Raw genomic sequence first — 21,287 nt, 5'->3', positions numbered from 1 at the left:
ATCCTCGTTAGTGGGGGTCCAGGCGCCAGTCTCTGGCCCCACCAGTGGCTGCTCCAGGGCAGAGGTAGGCTCCTCCCAGTGGTCCTGGGTCCACCCCTGTTCGCCCTGCATGTTCCTGCCCTGTGCTCTCCATGGTCGGGGCTGGCCCGTGTCCCTAGGATGTCACAGCAAGGCCTGCCTATCCTTCACGTTGCTGCCTCTCTGGCTGAGCACCGAAGGAAGCGTGCATCAGGAGCTCTGCCATCCACGAGACTCCAGGACCAGCCACGTGTGTCCCATGTTCCCACTGGGACTGGCTGAGAGAGCTAACTTCCTAGTGACCAGGGTGTGGGCTCCAGAGTCCAAGTGCCCGGGTTGGAATGCCAGCTCTACCACTTGGTGGCTCTGTGGCCGTGCACAAATTGCTGGAACACTCACTGCCTCAGTTTCCTCATCTGAAAAATGGGGCTGTCACAGGCCCTTCTCCTTAGGGCTCAGTGAGGATGAGTGAGCTAAACCACAGAGAGGTTGGTACTCAGTGCCTGGTACATGGCAAGTGTGCAGTAAGTGTTCACACTTAGTGCCCTTCCCTGTGCGCTGGGGCACGGCCCCCACCCTAGCTTCCTCCAAAGCAGGGGTCAGCAAACTTTTTCTGGAAAGGGATAGATAGCAATTGTCATAGGCTTTGTGGGCCACATGGCCTCCATTGCAGTCATTCAACTCTATGCTTGTAGCAGGAAAGCAGCCATAGACAATATGTACACAAAGGGCCGTGTCTGCGTGCCAATAAAACTTTATTTATAAAAACATACAGAGGGCTGAGTTGGTCCACAGGTAGGTCTACTCTGGCCCGTCGTACTTATTGGGTTTCCACATAACCTTTGTTTTCAATCAAGTGCCTGTAGATAAAAATAATCACCTGGAAAATCTCTGGTCTGGCATAGAACTAGCAGATATACCCACGCATGGTGGCATCTCTGATGGTTCCAGGGGAGCTGCAAGGCCTCTGGTCCTCATCATGAATGTCAGATCTCTTGGTACCAGAGTTAAGCAGAGGGTGCCTGAGAACAGCTGTCATTCCTGCTCCTGGTTTTCTCCCAAAATGCCATTTGTCCGAGCTTGGCAGAGAACAGCACATCTTGCTGAATTCTTCATTCATGCTGAGGCCCTGCGGCCTTCTCCTTATTTGGGGGATTGTTTGTAAATTGTCATCATGCAAAAACCTGGTGTGTTACAAGGAAAGGTCACTCCAACACAGCAGCCTGGTCTTTAAACAAATAAAATATATCACTGCTTTATTTAAAACATAGTAATTTTAAGAGTTTGCTGTATAAAAATATATTAGTAGTCAATATCCATTTTAAAAGTATCACCTAGAACCTGCCACGCTAAAAAATGAAGTTTCCATTTTTCCTTGTTTCTCCCTCATCTTCATGCCATACCTAGCCAGGTGCTTATACATTGACATCAGAGGTACCTGGTGTTTCCTCTTGGCTCATTGGGGTTTTCAGACCTCAGATTAAATTGAACAGCATTGATCCTTCTCCAGCAGGTAACATGAAGACCCCTTGAGATGATGTTTGCAATCAAAGAAGTCACCTCTGATCCTCTGATTGGTGTCCCCCAAATAGGGCTGAGCCCTTTCCTGAGACAAATTCTGAAAATGCACCTCTATCTACTGAGGATCTAGCACTTTCTCTCTCACCCGATGACAGAGGTCTTGAGATGACTTGAAATTCTCATCTGTGCTCAGAAAGGCGTCACACCTAGCAAGGAAATTTACAGTGGGGAAAGGGAGTTGCAGGACCTGGCCCTGTCCACACAAAGCCCATGTGTCTTTTTCAGCTGACTTTATGTTCAGAGAAGGCTGGATTGCCTGAGCCTCCTCCCTGCTCACCTGAAACCCTTTCTGTCCTCAGGGAGATGAACTCAATAACCTCTACTGCGGGACCTGCAGGCAACTCTTCAGCTCCCTGCACAACAAGAAGGAACCTACTGCAGAGGCAGCACCTGCAGCGCCTCTCAGGTAACCAGCCTGGGCCAGGCGGCTCAGCCGCAAATGCTGGCCTTGGATCCACCTGCACCAGAGGTCACCAACGGGCAGCCTGGGCCAGGCCGCTCAGCCACAAACGCTGGCCTTGGATCCACCTGCGCCAGAGGTCACCAATGGGCAGCCTGGGCCAGGCCGCTCAGCCGCAAACGCTGGCCTTGGATCCACCTGCGCCAGAGGTCACCAATGGGCAGCCTGGGCCAGGCGGCTCAGCCGCAAACACTGGACTTGGCTCCACCTGTGCCAGAGGTCACCAACGGTCAGCCTGGGCCAGGCCGCTCAGCTGCAAACACTGGTCTTGGCTCCACCTGCGCCAGAGGTCACCAACGGGCAGCCCACGTGATGCCTCTTGTTATTAAAATGCAATTTTAAGACAGACTCTAGTCAAGCCCGCTTACCACCAGCTGGGTGTTTAGGACAGGGTAGGTCTTCCACTGTATCTGCTTTCCTCTTAGTTCACCAGGCCCGCCTGCTCTGGGCCACCCAGGACACGGACCTCAGCTTCTCCTGGAGCCCTTCCTTACTTTATTCCATCTCTACGAGCTCCTTAACTATCCCAGAGCACCCCAGGCCAGTGGCCACCTCGGGTCTGGATGCCGCATTCTCTGACATGTGGCACATTCTGGGTGCCCATGATTATGACGAGGTTCTGTGCCCATGTGGCCTCAGGGCTCTTGAGACCACCCTTCAACCAGGTCTTTGCTCACCTGTCTCCTGCCCAGGGATGCCACCCAGGTCACCGGTGCAAACCTCCAGCCCCTGCCCATTTCTCTCCATGATTGCATCGCCACCTCGAAGCCTCTTCCACTTGCTCATTCCTGGTGTTACTGCCTGTCTCCCACTGGAAGAGAAGGCCCTCGAGTTCAGCGATTGTTTTGCCTGTTTTGTTCACTGTGGTGAACCCCAGGCCTAGAACCACGCCTGGCACTCCCAGTAGGTGCTCAGTAAGTATCCAATGAGTGGACGAATGAATGAATGTGTTCAACAAATGACCCTAGGGCATGTATTCCTTCCAGGGACAGAGCGAGGTACTAGGGACACAGGAAGGATGAGGCAGAGCTCCGTGCTGACGAAACTAAGGGCCAAGCGTGTGGGTGAATACGAACATCCTGGCATTAAAACGTCTTGCATTCTAGTGAAATGAGACCCATTGGACACAGAGAGGCCTGACCACAATTGCATCTGTGTAAAATCAAGAGAAAGATCATGAAAACAGCCGTGGCAGGTGCTGGACTAAGGGGTGACAGTGGGTTTTCTCTTCCCACCTATCCTTTAGGGTTGTTAAAACAGAAATAGATCTCACGTAGGCCCCTGCTCTGCACCCTGCTTGCTGAGTCACACAGGGCCAGTTACGCAGCCACCCTGTGCTTCCCCAGCCTCATCTGTAAAATAAGGATGATGCTGCCTGCCTGGCAGGGCTCTCCTGAGAATACACAGTGCCTCCTGCAGGGCCCAGTGCAGCTGAGAGGTCACCTCCTCCAGGAAGACTTTCCTGACCTAGACTTGGGGTTGGGCCTCCCCAGGGCTCCTAAGGCTTCCCCACCTACCCTTCACTTTGCAATGATCATCCTCTGTTACTGTCCCACAACACACATTACACACAACACCATACAAACACATGCATTCTACACACACACAATATACACATGTACTACATATAACACACACTATACACATTACAAACACAACACATACCCCACACTTCACACTCATATACACACATACACCACCCACATACACTCCAAACACTCCACACACGTACAAACACATACTACATACAACACACTCATACCACAAACATGCACACACAGGTCTGGAGGGTGGTGTTGTGTGGGGCTCCAGGCGCATCCCTGATCCATAGCAGATACTGAATATTTGCTGAAGGAATATCCAGGAGACTCGTGCTACGTCTGGTGTTTGAAAGGAAATGAACTGTTCTTGGTAATGTCTTGTTTAGGGTGAATAATGGCACTGAAGACAGAAAATGCATCTTATCACCTGCTCTGGAGCAAAACATGTGTGCTTGGATGCGTAGAGTTATTCTGTGTAAATTACTCACCAGAGAGAATTCAGGCGTATTTCAAAATCTATAAAACCTGTGCTGGGGGACCATGAAAAGTTGTAGATGCATGTGGCAGTGAACCAGTGTAACTCTCTAGCGGCCTGTGTGACTATTTAAAAGGAAACAGACATGGGCAAACCTCATTTCATCTTCCCTCTAAATCACCTACAATTTTACAGTAGCAGTCAGGCTCTTGAGAGCTTTCCCATCTCCACTTTTCTTGGTGGATCTTGCTGGAAATCAGTGCTTTTGGCAGCTGCAGTCTCTGAGGTGGGGCCCTGATTGGGGACGGGGTGTTAAGCTTGCATTCTCTGGGGTTCAGGTCTCAAATGGCTCTTATAGCCGTGGGATCTGAGGAGCAAGACCAGGACTCAGCTATCTCCATCCCGGAAGAACCTTCCCTGCTCTTCCACATCCAGCCCAGGCCTCGGCTTCCTCGTCTGCAAAACAAGGGTGCTGAGAAGATGGGAGCAGGGGTCCAGCGTTTTCTTCAGCAGGGCTGTTGAGATATAATTCCCATGCCATAGTGCCCACCGGCTGACAGTCTATACTGTTCAGTGGTTTCTATTTTATTCTATTCACTCATATTCTATTCATTCATATTCTATTCATTCATATTTTCAGATATGTGCAGCTATCACTGTGGTAGACTTTAGAACATCTCTGTCACCCCAAAGAGCAACCCCGTTTCCATTGGTGTCACTCCCCCCGCTCCGCATCCCCAGCCCAGCAGCCTAGGACAAGCTTTCTGCCTCTGCAGGTCTTGATGTTTCCTTTCTGTGGGGAGTCCAGCAGGCATCTCCACCTTAGGGACAGCTTAGTGGACAGTGCTGTGTCACCATCAAGGGCCTGAATCCCCGCTCTGTCACCTACTGCCTCTTTTACCTTGGGCAAATTCTTCACCCTTTGCCTTGGTTTCCTCAGGTGAAAACGGGATCATCATGCTGACCTCAAGGGCTGCTGTAGGATTTGATGTTCTTCATGTCACGGTCTCTAACCATGTGGCACATTCTGGGTGCCCATGGTTACGATGGTGGGTTTGGGGGCTGGAGGGATCAGTGACTTTCTGCCTCCATCCCCTCTCTAGGAACGGCAGGCTGCTAAGGAACCCCACAGGCACCTGCTGTGTGGCTCCCTGCACACTGCCCTTCTCCTGCTGTGGCTTTTCACCTTTGTGTGCCAGTCTTGCTCCTGTTCATGCCTCAAAATCCCACCAAAAAGACAATAACAGGTGCTGGCAAGCATGCAGAGAAACTGAAACCCTGCTGCTCTGGCGGTGTCAGAGGGCACACTGCATTGGAGAACAGTCTGACAGCTCCTCAAAAGGTTAAACATAGATTTGCCGTGTGACCCAACAATTCCGCTCCGGTGGCCAATCTGAGGTTTCAATCCAGGCTGTCTGGTTCCAAGGACTCTGTTCTTTACCACTTTCTATGTGTATACCCAAAGAACTGCAAATGTATCATCAACCAAAACTATGAACATGAATGCTCATCACAGCACAGTTCGTAATAGCCGAAAGGTGGAAACAAACCAAATGCCCATCAAGGGTTGAATGGATAAACAAAACGTGGTGCATCCTTACAACAGCGTAACCTTGGGCCATACAGAGGAGTGAAGTGTGATATGCGCCACGATGTGGAGGAAACTTGAAAACATGGTAAGTGAAGGAAACCAAACACAAAGGACCACACACAGTGTGATTCCATTCACACCAGATGTCCAGAGCAGGAGATCTGTAGAGGCAGAAAGGAGATTGCTGGTTGTCTAGGGCTGGGTTTCGGGAGGATAAGGGAGTGATAGCCAAAGGCTGACAGTTTCTTTTTAAAGGATGAAAATGTCCTAAAATTGGGGTGATGGCTGCATGTCTGTGAATCTACTAAAAACCACTGAATCACACACTTTATTTATTTATTCATTTTTATTTATTTATATTTATTTATTTATTTATTGAGTCAAGGTCTCACTCTGTCATCCAGGCTGGAGTCCACTGATACAATCACAACTCACTGCAGCCTCAACCTCCCAGGTTCAGGTGATCCTCCCACCTCAGCCTCCCGAGTAGCTGGGACTACTGGCGTTGGTCACCATGCCTGGCTAATTATTTTGTAGAGATGGGTTTTACGCCATGTTACCCAGCATGGTTTCGAACTCCTGGACTCGAGGGGTCTGCCCACCTTGGCCACCCAAAGTGCTGAGATTACAGGCGTGAGCCACTGCACCCAACCATGATGTGTGAACTAGATCTCAATAAAGCTGTTAGGCAAAAAACAAAACAAAACAAAAAAACACCATCTCAATCAAGGACCCTTACACCAGGAGGCCTCCTCTGCTGGCCTCTGCCCCTGCCTGGTCCTGGCGTGCTCTGCTTGTCTGTCTCTCTGTCCACCAAACAGGGGACCCTGAGGCAGAGGCTGGTTCGCCCACATCTGGACAGAGGGCCAGGCCTGGAAGTACTGCTCATTCTCTGCTTGTGGGCTGACCTCTGTGACAGGATTTCTTTGCTTTTTACGGGAACTCAAAAAAGATCCTGCCACGTACTCAAAGCACCCAGAGCCTCTGGCGGAAGAGGAGGGACTAACGAGGCCAAGTCAGAGGAGGAAGCTGAGGGCCGCAAGTCCCTTCCGCTCAGATGTCCGCATCCAGAGAGGAGTTCTGCTTCTCTCAACCTGTGTTTCTTGCAAGAGTTTATCTATAAATTGCTGAAAAATGAGTAATCAAGTTCAGCAGCTCCCTGGCATCTGTGATGACCTACGGTTTGTAATCCTAGTCAGAATCACCTACATAGAGGTTATAATATTAATCAGAACAAAACAGAAAAGTCGCTAGAGGAATAACAATAGTAAAAATTACAATCAGATGAAGAATAAAGTTTTCAGTGAGGCACAGTTCTAAGCACTTCATACAAATAACCTGTCTTAATTCTCATAAAAGTACTGCAAGGCAGGTGATAATATCATCTCCTTCTAAAGATAAAATGCAGCACAGAGAGGTTAAGTAACTTGTCCAAGGTTGAACAGCTAGTGAGTGGTCAGTCTGAGATTTAAATCCAGGCTGTCTGGGTCCAAGAACTCTGTTCTTCACTACTTCTCAACAATGTCAACTATGTAAAATGACACACATACATAAACCCACATCAATGGTAATGGTAGGAATCTCTGGCCAGCAAGATGAAATAAGATGTTATGTAATTCTTCAGTCTTTTCTGTGTCTGCCACATTTTCCCCAATGGATAGATGTCACTTAAATTATCAGAGGAACAAGCAAACTCTATTAAAAGGAATTTCAAGGGCCGGGCAAGATGGATCACACCTGTAATCCCAGCAATTTGGGAGGCTGAGGTGGGCGGATCACCTGAGGTCAGCAGTTTGAGACCAGCCTGGCCAACATGGCGAAACCCTGTCTCTACTAAACATACAAAAAAATTAGTCGGGCATGGTGGCACATGCCTGTAATCCCAACTACTTGGGAGGCTGAGGCAGGAGAATCACTTGAACCTGGGAGGTGGAGGTTGCAGTGAGCCAAGATCGCACCACTGCACTCAAGCCTGGGCGACAGAGCAAGGCTTCATCTCAAAAAAAAAAAAAAAAAATTATTGTTTTATTCTGCTTATAAAATTAGCATATTCATTGAAGCTAGGCATGGTGGCTCCCGCCTGTAATCCCAGCCCTTTGGGAGACCAGGGCGGGTAGATCACTTGAGGCCAGGAGTTCGAGACCAGCCTAGCCAACATGGTGAAACCGCATCTCTACTGAAAATACAAAAATTAGCCGGGTGTGGTGGCGGGCACCTGTAATCCCAGCTACTCAGGAGGCTGAGGCACGAGAATCACTTGAACCCAAGAGGCAGATGTTGCAGTGAGCTGAGGTTGCACCACTGCATTCCAACCTGGGTGACAGAGCGAGACTCTGTCTCAAAATAAATAAAATAAAATAACATATTCATTGAAGAAAATTTTGAAATTTCAGAAAAGTATATGAAGAAAATGTAAACACTATCAGTAGAGAAGCATTGTTAACATTTCAGTGCAGTGTTTCTAGTCTAATTTTCTATAAATATCTGAATCTACCCGCCTATTTCTCTATCTCTCTACCTAAATATATCTGCATTTTATTTGTATATCTGCATATTTATCTTATATTTATCTAAATAAATATATCTAACTATATCTCTATATAGACATAGAGATAGAAAGATGGAGAGAAAGAGAGATAGGGAGATGGATATGAAGGTAAAATCCATCCTGCAGCTCCCATTTGCAGAAGAGTGTGAGCATTTTCACATCTCCTTCGACGTTCTTTTAGGCATCGCCCCTCCTGGCTGCATAATATTTCATCATGTGCGTGAGCCACATTGGCTGCCCAGTTCCTGACTGTGTAGTTGTTTGTTTGTTTGTTCTGAAACAGAGTCTCACTCTGTACAGTGGCATGATCTTGACTCACTGCAACCTCCGCCTCCTGGGTTCAAGTGATTTCCAGCTAATTTTTGTATTTTTAATAGGGATGGGGTTTCACCACATTAACCAGGCTGGTGTTGAACTTCTGACCTCAAGTGATCCGCCCTCCTCGGCCTCCCAAAGTGCTAGGATTACAGGCGTGAGCCACCACGCCTGGCCATTATGACTGTCCGTTTTGGTAACACCTGGTTCTTACGTTAGAAATTGGGCTGCTGAACGTTCTGCTCTGTGTGTGTCTTTGTGCCCGTTCTTGTTGGCTTCCTTAGAGGGATTTCTGGAAGTTCAATGATTATGTAAAAACACAAGCCTTGCTGGGACCGTGGAGAGGCGTTGGTGTCTGTCGTGGTTAGGAGCCCAGGCCCTGGCCTGGCCACTGGGGGCTGGAATCCTGGCTGTGCCCTTCGCAGCCATGTGCCTCAGGCACCTTTCCTCACCGTCTGCCTGTCATCTAGGGATACAGGTAGTTCCTGCTCCATAGGGTTGTCATGGTGATCACAGAGACTTGTCCGTGTGGACCACCTAGAGCAGTACCTAGCAGGGCACCTGGCACCCCAGGGTCACCTTGGATCAGGGTCGCAGCTGGCCCACTCCCATCCCTCCCACAGGCCCTTCAGCCCAGACTTTTGTGCACCCCAAATTCCATCAAAATCCTTTTTCCTTTGAGAGTAACTTTATTCATTTCCCTGCAGCTTATTAAAGAATTCTGAAGAACAGTGGGTGTTAAATTTTTTAAAAGAAAGAAAACATTCCAGTAATCCAAAGCCATCACGCAACGGCCCACCCGACAGAGGTCCCTGAAAAACAGCCCACAGGGGTCCTTAGGGTTTGCGTCCACGACCCTCTGAGCAAGGTGCCTCACCTGGTGGAGCTCCCGAAGACAGGAGCTCCTGAAGGCAGGTGCCCCCTCCTAGGATGCCAAAGGTCAGAGGCCGCAGTGGGAGAGGCCTGGCTGACAGCTTGTATTCCAGTGGGCTAGAGCCTCCAGAACCCTCACCCCTGGGCTGCCTCTGCTCTTGGCTGGATGGGACCCGATTTCCACCTGCACAGCCCTGATGAAGCCACGCAAAGGGAACTCGGGAAAGGCTCAGGTCCAGAATTGGATGGACACAACTGTGGAACTCAGCCCTCCTCCCCAGCTGGGGCGCCTCTGGGCAGGTCCCTGAGCCCCTTGGAACCTCGCTTCCCCAGCCTATAAAATGAGGCAGGCATGCCTCTCTGAGGGTCTGGTGAGCTCTTGAGCTCCTGCAAAGGGCCCAGAGTGAAGTAATAGGAGTTTTTGAGCCAAATTCTCAGTCTGTTGCTCAGGCTGGAGCACAGTGGTGCAATCGTAGCTCACTGCAACCTCCACTTCCCAGGTTCAAGTGATTCTCCTGCCTCAGCCTCCTGAGTAGCTAATTTTTTGTACTTTTAGTAGAGACAGGGCTTCACCATGTTGGCCAGGCTGGTCTCAAACTCCTGGCCTCAAGTGATCTGCCTGTCTCGACCTCCCAAAGTGCTGGGACTACAGGCATGAGCCACTGCACCTGGCCAAAAGTAATAGGATTTTAACGAGTGGAGACAGTATGGGTGGGGCCATTATTCCACTTCCTGGAGAGGAACAGAGATCCTGGCAATGTCTGTAGATCTCAGGTGCTCTGCAGGGCATGACTGTATTTATTTACATATTTATCTAATTCATTCCCTTTCTTATTTACTCTTTCACTTGTTGCCCGTCCATTCATGACATCTGAGTGTCTCTCTCCCAGTCGAGGCCAGGGCATGCACCTCTCATGCTCCTTTCAGAACCAGCAGTAGAGGCTGGAGGTGGAGCTGGCAGGGCTGAAGACCTATGGGCGGTGGCAGGGGAGGGGTCCTGGAGAAGGAGTTTGAGACCCTCAGCATGGTGCTGATGCTGTCTCACTTCGGCCTGCAAGTGATGGACACCAGGTAAGCCGGGCTGTGGAGGGCGCTCACTCCCCCTCCACTCTCCCTTCTCCCCTGTCTCCTGCCACATGCTCTGTCTGGTCCTCACTAGGCCATACAGCCAAGGCCCTGGGAGACTCCTGCCTGTCCACTGACTTATTTGTGCATGCTTCACTCTTTTCTTCACTCAACAAATATTCCTGTGTGTCAGCACATCCCAGCTATGCTGGGTGCCGGAGGATGGGGAGACAGACAATGACTCCGGTCATCCCTAACCCAGCCCCATGGGTGCCGGGCCCTGAGCTGGGCACTGGGCGGAGGAATGCAGAGATGAAGGAGCCCCTGGTAAGGAGCCTGTCAGGGGGCAGGGGCAGGGGGCTGGGGAGTCTGCCTCCATGGATAAGGTGCTGTGGGCACTCAGGTGGGAGGCAATGAGTTATGCAGCAGGGTGGCTCAGCGAAGGGCCAGATGGAGGCCACAGCCTTCCAGCGGGGCCCATGGGGACAGTTACAATCTCCTTCATCAAAGGGGACACCAGCATGCAGGCAGGAAAACTTGTGTGTGCAAAGGGAAGGAGATTGGAAACGCAGAGGGAGGGAGGGAGGGAGGAGAGCAGTAGATGATGCATCCTTGTGCAGGATTGGAGGATACACGCATTTTTTTTTTTTTTTTTTTTTGACGCAGTCTCGCTCTGTCACCCAGGCTGGAGTGCAGTGGCGTGGTCTCTGCTCACTGCAAGTTCCGCCTCCCAGGTTCACTCCATTCTCCTGCCTCAGCCTCCCAAGTAGCTGGGACTACAGGCGCCCACCGCCAAACCCAGCTAATTTTTTTTTGTATTTTTAGTAGAGATGGGGTTTCACTGTGTTAGCCAGGATGGTCTTGATCTCCTGACCTCGTGATCCACCTGCCTTGGCCTCCCAAAGTGCTGGGATTACAGGCGTGAGCCACCATGCCCAGCCGGATACACTCTTTTCTTTAAAGAAAAATTCATGAATGCCATTTCATCCTAAAATATTCAGACGCAATCCTTTGGACAGTCGGAAACTGCAGCCATTCCCCTTCCTTTCCCTGGAAGTTTTCACTGTTAACATCGTCATGTGCATCTTTCCTTCCAGGCATTTTTCTATTTATGGATGAATGGGTTGATAGTTGAATAGTTGAAAACTGGAACTTCTCAGAACACCACCAGCAAGCAGGCTTTGTCCTTGGAGCAGGGTCCCTGGGGGTCATGTGCTGAGCCAGGTTTCAACACCTTAGGTGGTGGATAGTCTGGGGGACATTTGCCAAACAGACCTGATGCGGCCTCACTAGTGCGTTTCTGACCAGCCGTCAGCACCGTACAAACACTAGCAGAGAAGCTCGCCTGTCAGCTGCGTGATTCCTATTTCTTACCCACGGGAGGGCACTGTTCATATTGTTCTTGGTGTGCTGTTCTGTGCCTGACTTAGCACTCCTTCCCATCTACACGTAGTCCCCTTTGTTGTCACCTGTGTATGGTGTGATGCAGCCAACCCCAGCACCCCGTCCCCATTGATGGACACTGCAGTGGGGACAGCCTAGGGTTACACCAGCACACGATGGTGCAGTGACTCCTAGGGCACACCACGGCTGGACACAGGCTGGAGCACTCCTGCTCTCAAACAGTGAAGCTCAGGCCCAGGCCCCTGGCATGAGAGGGGTGGGTGGGTCTTGCTGCTGCAGAAGCTTGGAGAGACCCTTTCCCTCCATGCCCCTCCCATTCCCCCGACCTTGAGTGAGATCATTGGCCTTGGAGTGATTTCCATGTGAAATTTTACACATACATCATGTAGGATTGGACAAAAGTGGTCAGGCTCGAGGGCTACTAAGGAAGAAGGAATAGGCAGACTTGGGTCTTACTGGATGCAGGGAGCAGGTAGGAGGCATGCTCTTTAGTGTTAATAAACCCACCAGCCCCCATTCTTTCTTCCATGACACTCAGATGCAATTCCTGCAGTCATGACATTGGCCGCTTTGGGAAGCAGCTGCGGAATGCTATGGGCTGTTGGGCAGTGGAGGGGCTGGCTAACGTCAGGTGCGTTCACATGAGCATCCTCACAGGAAAGGTGTGATGGAAGGTGCTAGAGCTGGTACCTGGGCAGTGTGATGAGAAAGGAACCTGGCTTTCAGAAAGCAGAACTACAAATGCATCTAGCATCAAGTAATGTCCAGAAAGCAGTTTTGCCAGGTTCAGCTCCTTCCTGGCTCCAGCCACTCTCTCTACTTCCTGCAGTTCCCACTCTGGTCCACTAACTAAGTTCATTCCTTCCAGAAGACATCTTCTGAGCACCTACTGTATGACAAGCCCTGGGCTTGGTGCTGGAAGTCCAGAAATTAGAGATGTTTTATGACTTCACAGGGCTCTGAGTCTCAGAAGTGTGGCACAGGGGTAGTGAATCAGGGGTACTGGTGTGGTCAAGGCATTGGGGTGACCTTGAGTCATGTACAGCAGGGGTACCGGGGGTGCCAAGGTGGGGAGCAGAGCTTCAGCCTTCAAGACCCAGTCCCAGGGCAAAGCAAGCCTCCGAGTTCTTTCCCAGGCCCAGTAGGTCTCCAGGAGGGTTTAAAAGGAGAGTGAATGAATTAAGATCAAGTGAGATTGGTGCTCCCCCAGCTCTGTCCTGGCAGTAACTCTTCCTCTCCCTTCCCAACTCTGCAGCATAAGGCCGTGTCCTGCCCCAGGACCAGCCTCCAGGACCCCTCCCAGGTGCTCAAGGGTAGCTTCCATAGCAGCAAAGGAAGGACGCAAAGTCCCAGGGCTTTGCAGATGGACAGTCAGACGGCTTTGCTGACCAAGGAGAAAATAAATTGTGTGTGTGTGTGTTCATGAGTGTGCATGTGTGTGCATGCATGTGCGTGTGTGTGTGTGTGTGTGTGAGTCTGTGTGTGTGAGCAACCAGCTAGCTCAGTCTGTGTCTGTGTCTGGGGCTCAGCAGAGCACCTGCACTGTAACTGTTCCTACTGTGGACTATAACCTGGGCAGCTTTGATTTGGGAAGATTTTGGTAACATGGCTCCATCTTTCCACACCTGACATCCCTTAGAGGGACATGTACGCACCTACTCTGACCATGTGCACAGGCGACAAGCAGCCATGGGTACCAGACCACTTATGGTCTTGGCCTCTGGAGCCCTGATTTTGAGCCCATTGCTACCTCCTGTGGGCCATCACGGTGACTTGGGGCACAGTTGGTTTTCTCCATTGAGGAGACAACCAACAACATTAGGACAATAATCGCTACTTGTCAGCCTCAAATGGTGGGGTGAAGATGGAGTAAGGCAATCAACTTGTCCAAGTTTGGGTCCCCAAGAAACCAACCCTGAGATCAGCATTTGCCTGCAAGTGGGTTATTTGGGAGGTAATCCCAGGTAGGGGATGTTATAAATACATTTTCATGGCAGTCAGACATAAATTTAATTTTCTCAGCAAGGCAATTTTACTTCTATAGAAGGGTGTGATTCGTGGATGGAGCAATGGCAAAAGCACACCTGAACAAGGGAGGGGAAGGGGTTTTTATTCCTGACTCAAGTAGCCCCTCCTGCTGTGTCATTCCCCTATTGGCTAGTGTTGGACTGCACAGTCTAAGCTAATTCCAGTTGACCATTTCAAAGAGAGCAGGGGTACGAGCTGGAGTGGCGGGGTGAGTAGTTTGGCAGGAAAGATGGTTACAGAACAGGTGACTCAGGATGACTCAGGTCAGAGCAGGTGACCAGGGGTAACTCAGGACAGAGCTGGTGATAGAGGCAAGGAGGGGGTTGTTTACTGAAACTAGGGGCAAGGAGACGAAAAAAACGAGGAAGTTAAACTTTAAAACGAAGAACAAAGAACAGGGGAGCTGAACATACTGATACATTAGTTATTTGGAGAGGATCTCAGAACCCATTGTACTTAACAATTTACAGGCTAAAACCTTTGAAGAGGAATTTATTATATGCTGTAGGGAATAAGGGAAGAGAAACTGGGAAGGGAAGACAGCTTTGTGAGTTAGGGGGTTATCCTAGCCACTGGAGCTGGGAAAGCCTGAAGCCAGCGCAGCGCGTGCATCTGAGAGTCAACACGCGATGGCGAGGAAGCCAGGGTGTTTGTGCAGCGGCTCCCTCCAGTCTGCAAGAGGACCGCTTCCAGGAGGACTTCCGGCCTGCTGCACCAGTGGCAACCTGCGCACAGGAGGCCAGAAGAGGCCCTGGGCAGGGAGTGCGGTGCTGCCCCTGGGAGGCTGTGCCCTGGGTGCTCGGGTGTGGGGGTCGCCAGCGCGCCTGGGAGCCGATCAAGGGCGCGCGCCCCGCAGTGGGAGAGAGGCTTCCTGCGTAGCGCGGGAGGAGCTTCCAGGACGGGAGCTGTCTGGGGCAGAGCCCTGGCCACGGTGGCCTCGCAGCACAGCGAAAGCACAGGGACTGCGCAGTCGGGAGGCGCTCTCTCTCCGTGCAGACCCCCGGGTGCGCGGCCGCAGTGCCTGCAGCCATCGCCCTGCGGGGCCTCGCGACTCGGGCATCCCCCCCTGCTCTCCAGGCAGGACTAGAGGTTCCAGAAAGTCCCAGGGCACCCCTCGCGCATCCCAGGGGCCAGGCGGGCGCTGCAAAGCCTGCTGGGAGGTGTAGTTTTCGCTGAAGACGGGGCTGCCCAGAGCCAAAGCAGGGTGGGCTCCAGAGCAAAAAGCCATCGTGGACGCGGCGTCTGCGGGAGGAAAGCAGCTCCTTCTGGCCTCGCGAAGGCCGCCTAGTCCAGGAGCCCCAGCGCCCTTCTCCCAGCCAGGTGGATGACAGTTCCCGGTGCCTCGAAGGCCTGCTCTGTGCCGCGCGCCCTGCACACACGATTGCATTTCCTGCACCCAGCCCCCCGGCGGGGCAGGTCCAGCCGTTTACAGATGGAAGAGAGGAGCCCGACACCTTGTTGGAGGCGCCGTCAGCAAAGGCGAGGGCTTCTTTTCCATCCTGACTGTGTCTGTTCTCTGCTCTGACCGCGGGGCCTGCAGGGCTGTTAGCCCCATTTGCAGGAGGAAGGGCACCCTTTTCTTTCCAGACCAGTCTCTCCCTCCGGTCAGTTACCACCTCCCCCCTACCGGCCCTGCCTTCCCACTTTACCCACTCCCCACGGTATCGGGCATTCTCCCTGCTTCCCCTCTGGGCTGGGAGCTCTTCCAGAGCCCGGCCCCTGGTGCCAGCTGGGCCGACCTTGATGAGTGATTAACACTCAGATTCTCCAAATTAGACTATGAATAGGATTGACAGATAAAGCAGATAAAAATACAGACACCACCAGCTAAATCTCAATTTCAGATAAACAACTTTCAGTGTAAGTCTTACAGTAGGTAGGTAGTCAGACAGGAGCAGGGCAGGAGAGCCACCCCCGCCCCCCGTACAGCCAGTGCCAGGGAAAGGCGGTCTCCCAATCCGTAGAAACATCTGAAGCTGGTGATCAGCAGCTTTCCGAATAGATCACAGGAGTTGGGCGAGTGGGCTCAAGCATTCACACTAAGAGGCAAAATGGTGGAGTTTAACTGGTCTGTAACCTTCTAGGAAAACTCCACTGGTAAGGGAAGCATGCCTCAAGAGAGCATGCGTACAACTCTGGTAAACACACTGCATTGCAGCCCCTCCCAAGTACTGGCAGGCCACTGAATACAGACAGCTCACCCCAAAGGAAGAATCAGGGAAAAGGGACACAACCCCGTAGAAGTATGCCAACACATAAAACCCAAGGTCAAAGGTGAAACCGCACACTTGATCTCTCAAGTCACCTGCTTGGCCCTCTTCCAAGTGTACTTTACGTCCTTTCCTTCCTGCTCTAAAACTTTTTAATAAACTGTCACGTTAGCTCTAAAACTTGCCTCAGTCTCAAACTCTGTCTTGTGCCCCTAGGTTGAATTATTTCTTCTGAGGATGCAAAGAATTGAGGTTGCTGCAGACCCCTATGGATTTGCCACTGCTAATGTAAGTATATCCCTTGCAATATTTGGGATATTCTTATATAAAAGTTATCCGTTGTTTATGTGAAATTCAAATCTAACTGGATGTATTAGTCTGGGTTCTCTAGAGGGACAGAAGTAATAGGATAGATCTATATATCAGGAGAATTTATTAAGTATTAACTCACATGATCAGAAGGTCCCACAATAGGCCATCTGCAAGCTGAGGAGGAAGGAGAGCCAGTCCGAGTCCCAAAACTGAAGAACTTGGAGTCTGATGTTCGAGGGCAGGAAGCATCCAGCATGGGAGAAAGATGTAGGCTGGAAGGCTAAGCCAGTCTCTCCTTCCACATGTTTCTGCCTGCTTTATCTTCTAGCCTCACTGGCAGCTGATCAGATGGTGCCTACCCAGATTAAGGGTGGGTCTGCCTTTCCCAGTTCACTGACTCAAATTTAATCTCCTTTGGCAACACCCCCACAGACACACCCAGGATCAATACTTTGTATCCTTCAATCAAGTTGACACTTAGTATTAACCATCACACTGGGCATCGTGTATTTTATCTGGCAATCCTAACACTGACTATGTAGCTCATTTAGCTCAGCCCCTTCCTGTCACCATAGGGAATACAGGTGCCCAGAGGGGGAAAGGGGTCCTTCCCGACACACAGCAAATTGGTAGTAGCTATCCCCAGGCACCTGGAACTGAGACAGGGCTTTTCCACAAAATAACACTAAAGTGGCAGTTTCCAAGTGAGGAGGGAGCAGTGCCATGGTCCAGGAGGTGCAGTGCGTGTCTCGGGCCGCAAGTGGAAAGATTTATCTGCAGATGGTGGGCAGCATTAATTCTGGCCTTGGTGCTACCTCCAGAAGCCTGCAGGACCTGAAGCCCACCCCTTCGCCTTTTTTCCCCACTGCTACAAGCGAGTTAGAACAGCTGGGGGATCTAATACTTCCAGTCTCAATGTCAGCAGACACGCCCAATCCCCACACTCAATCTTATCTCCACCTTAGCTCAGGTGGGGCACTGAGCAGGGCACTCCCTCTCTGAGCCTCAGGTTTCAGATGTATAAAATGGGATATCAATACCTGATGGGGTTACTGCAAGGATGAAAGCAGATGCATTTTTTTAAAGTGCCCTGCGTGATGCTTGTATCCTGCAGGGGCTCTAGACCTGTTATTCATGTTGTTATTGACAGTCACTCTCCCACGATCAATGCTGGGAGATGCAGTGATAATAAAACCCAGATGGACTGCCTGGCATGTGCCATGCCTGGGCTGACTGTCTCGTGTAATCCCCGTGGTTGAGCCTTATTGCTAAAGTGATTCAATTCACAGTGCACCTTGGGGTTCAGGTTGGGCCTTGGGTTTCATGTCTGGCCAGCAAGCAAGCCCCCCAGCTGAGGCGCCCACACATCTCCACCCAATGAGCCAGCACTTACAGGACCTAGGGCCACCATTCTGGGTCATTGCGGATGAAACAGCCAAACCTGGGCCTTCAGCATTGCGGGTGAGGCTGAGGAGCAGAGAGGAGTGACGGACACAGACATTGGTGCACATGCGCCCCCTCCTAGTGGGTCGGGTCATCGATGCCAGCCTGGCCTGCACCTGGAGCTTGGGTCCCAAGCCTCAGCAGGACATTCTTCTCTAGGCAAATGTAAAGTGCTCCAGGAAACCAAATCACTAGGGGTAACGGAGCACAAAACAGGACCATGGCTGCCCTGAGACAAAGAGGAATGAGCCGGGTGGGAAGGCTTCCCTGGCAACAGAAGGAGAGATGACTGCACTCATCGGTGAGCCGCGAGTGTGCCCCCTAGCAAGCAGAGCTGTGGCATCACAGTCTGAGTCACCCTGCTAGGACAGGAGGCACGGTAAGAAATGAATTTTACATATGACCCAGCACACAGATATAACTAAGACCAAGCCCTTGCCCAACAATATTTACTCCACTTCAGAGGTGCGCTCTGACCCTTTGTTTTCTTTTTCTATTTCATATGTTTTAGCTACTGCACACAGCCCACTGAATTGCTTTCAGGACTTCCTAATAAAGCATGGGATGTAGCTTTAAAATCTTAGACAATCCTCATCACAGCCCCTTTAAATTTGATGACCCACTTTTATGGCCAGACGAGTTGAAGTCGCAGGCTGTGAACTATTTCCTCTCTTCACGCTGGGAAGTGCCTAGACCACAGTGGAGGGCCGGCCAGCCCTTCCATCCCAAGAGCCAGCCCCTGTGGCTCCTGCGGCCCCTGCATAAATATGGAACTCTCAGGCCAGGATAGGAACTGCCAGGGCTCAAGCAGTAAACTTTATAAGTTATTACAAAACAGAAGTGTACACAGGGACACTGTAATAAAGCATATTGGAAGTTACTGGAACTCTCCAACAAGTTTAGAATCTCTGGTTTCAAAAACTATTGCCACATTATAATAAACAAATATCCAAAAGCTTAGAAATAGAAATTAAAGATAAAGATGGTCACATTTGACCAAAAGAACAATATTTTCATACCAAGCTTTGATGATACAATTATTAATGGGGAAGATAATTTTAAAATTAAATTTCCCTTGTGATTCAAGATACAGTGATACAAGGCATAAACGCGCAATTACACTATAGTGCATTCAATCCTTAAAGCCACTGCTAGTTTTTTGTATAACCCTCACAGGTTACAGGAAGGTCAGCCATGAAGCATTAAAATACCACTGTCTGCCTACATTTAAAATTAAATTCAGATTCACATAAAAATGATTTGTATAAAGAGTTAAATATTTTTAGAAAAATTGTTCTGCAAGAATCATCAGCTCTAGATATACTAACATTTGTATTTCAAAATTATAAAAAATGTATCTCAAAGTTATTATAGCCTATAAGATACTCTTAATAGCTCCAATAAAAAATGCATCAGCAGAAAGGTCCTTCTTAAAATGGAAAGTGTCCTAAAATGATTTGTGAGCTTGTATTTGCCAAGAGCAACTGATGTCACATTCAGTTATATCGACTGAAAACAAAGTTGCTAAAAGTATAAGCTTTGATAACCTTATAAATGAATTTGTGGAAAAGTGAGCCAGAGAAAGCTTCTAATCCAGTTATCACATTAATAAAGTATTATTGATAAAGTTATCACATTAACAAAGTATTGTATAAATAATCACACCCAAAATATTGTTTTGACAAATTTGTAAGTTTATGTTGTTACTCATGCATCACTATTATCCCTATTACATTGTATAAGTAATAAATTTTTCAAGGGAAAAGCTTTCTATTTCACCCCTGTAACTGCACTTTCCTCCTGCTTTTTGAATAAGGGGCCTGAATTTTTCTTTTGCACTGGGCCTTTCAAATTATGCAGCAAGGGATGACCCCACAGGTGGAAAGCTCTGAGCTCTGAGTGGACTGTGCCATGCTGTCTGTGATATCTGCTAACATAGAATGTCTTCCAATATGTTACTGTGCATGTGGGGAGTACTGGCTTTGAATCAAAAGATCCTTGGTGAAAACCCCTGCCTCACCACTATGTGTCCTTGGGGAAGTCACCTCTGCACCTTTTCTTTCGCGTCAGGTAGTGAGATGGCACAGGGAAGCGCCTCCTGTGGGCACCTGCATAGAGGGGAATGTAGGTGACTCTTAAGTGCTGAATATCTTCCCTACGCAAAAGTGTGCTCTAAGCACCAGCCGCATCGACATCACCTGGGAACTGGTTACAAATGCCCAATCTAGAGCTCGTCCCAAACCTATTGAGACAGAATCAGCATTTTAATAATATTCCAAGATGATTTGTAGGCCTGGGAGTGTCTAAGAAGCGTGGCCCTAGACAAACGGCTTGGGGCAGTATTACCTGAGTACTTTGCCCTTTAAATTTAGTCCTAACTATTGCTATTCAAAGTATGACCACTAGAGGGCACAAGAGTCAAGTGATTCGTTGTTTGATTTGCCAACCAGGAACTTGGAAAGAGAAAAATAAAATGTCACAAACAGGTCTGGGAGTTACCTCCAAGAGTCAAATCCTCCTCTACACCCCTGATCCCCACCCCAAAGATGAGAGCTTTCTGCTGACCTCCTCAAAAGCATGGGTTTTTTTGGGAGGGCCAAGGTGAGGGTTGGGTTTTTTGTTTGTTTGGGAGGTTTTGTTTTTGTTTTTTTGAGGCAGAGTCTCGCTCTGTCACTCAGGATGGAGTGCAGTGTCGTGATCATAGCTCACTGCAGCCTCAACCTCCCGGGCTCAAGCAATCCTCCCCCTCAGCTTCCCAAGTAACTGAAACCACAGGTGTGCACCACAACACCCAGCTAATTTTTTTATTTTTATTTTTGTAGAGACATGGTCTCACTATATTCCTCAGGCTGGTCTCGAACTCCTGAGCTCAAGCGATCCTCCCACATCAGCCTCCCAAAGTGCTTGGATAACAGGTGCGAGCTTCCGTGTCCAGCCTCAAAGGCATGTTTAATGGGAAATGTGCATTGGCCAACGGCCTCCAGATCTGAGGTCGGAGGACTGATTGCCACAGTGGAGGCCCTACAGATGAGCCAGCCTGCGGGGATGTGGGAACCCAGGACTGGGGGGCTGGGGGCTTGCACGGCGCTCACTGCCACCAGGTGACCTTGGGCAAGTCACCTCTCTCCTAGCCCGCGTGCCTCTATCCTTAAAGTGCAGGCAGTTGGCGCGAGATTCCCAGGGTCCCTCTCAGTTTTAAAGCCTAGGCTTACATAAGTATGGGTCTTTTCCTGTTGCAGCTTTCTGGTTTGTGCCCCAGAATTTGCCAGGGAAATAGAACCAAGCCCCAAGCTTCTGTCTCCAGAGATAAGATGGCCTTCTCTTCCTGTCATTTAACGCCCTGGGAGGCCCTAGAATTTGGAGTGTCTGCCAGGCCTGGACTGTTAAGGTGCCCAGCATCCCAGAGGCGATGGCACATTTGTC

This window comes from Pongo pygmaeus, chromosome 3 (genome assembly GCF_028885625.2).
Source record: "Pongo pygmaeus isolate AG05252 chromosome 3, NHGRI_mPonPyg2-v2.0_pri, whole genome shotgun sequence".
Taxonomy (NCBI): domain Eukaryota; kingdom Metazoa; phylum Chordata; class Mammalia; order Primates; family Hominidae; genus Pongo; species Pongo pygmaeus.
This window is presented reverse-complemented; position numbering follows the sequence as displayed.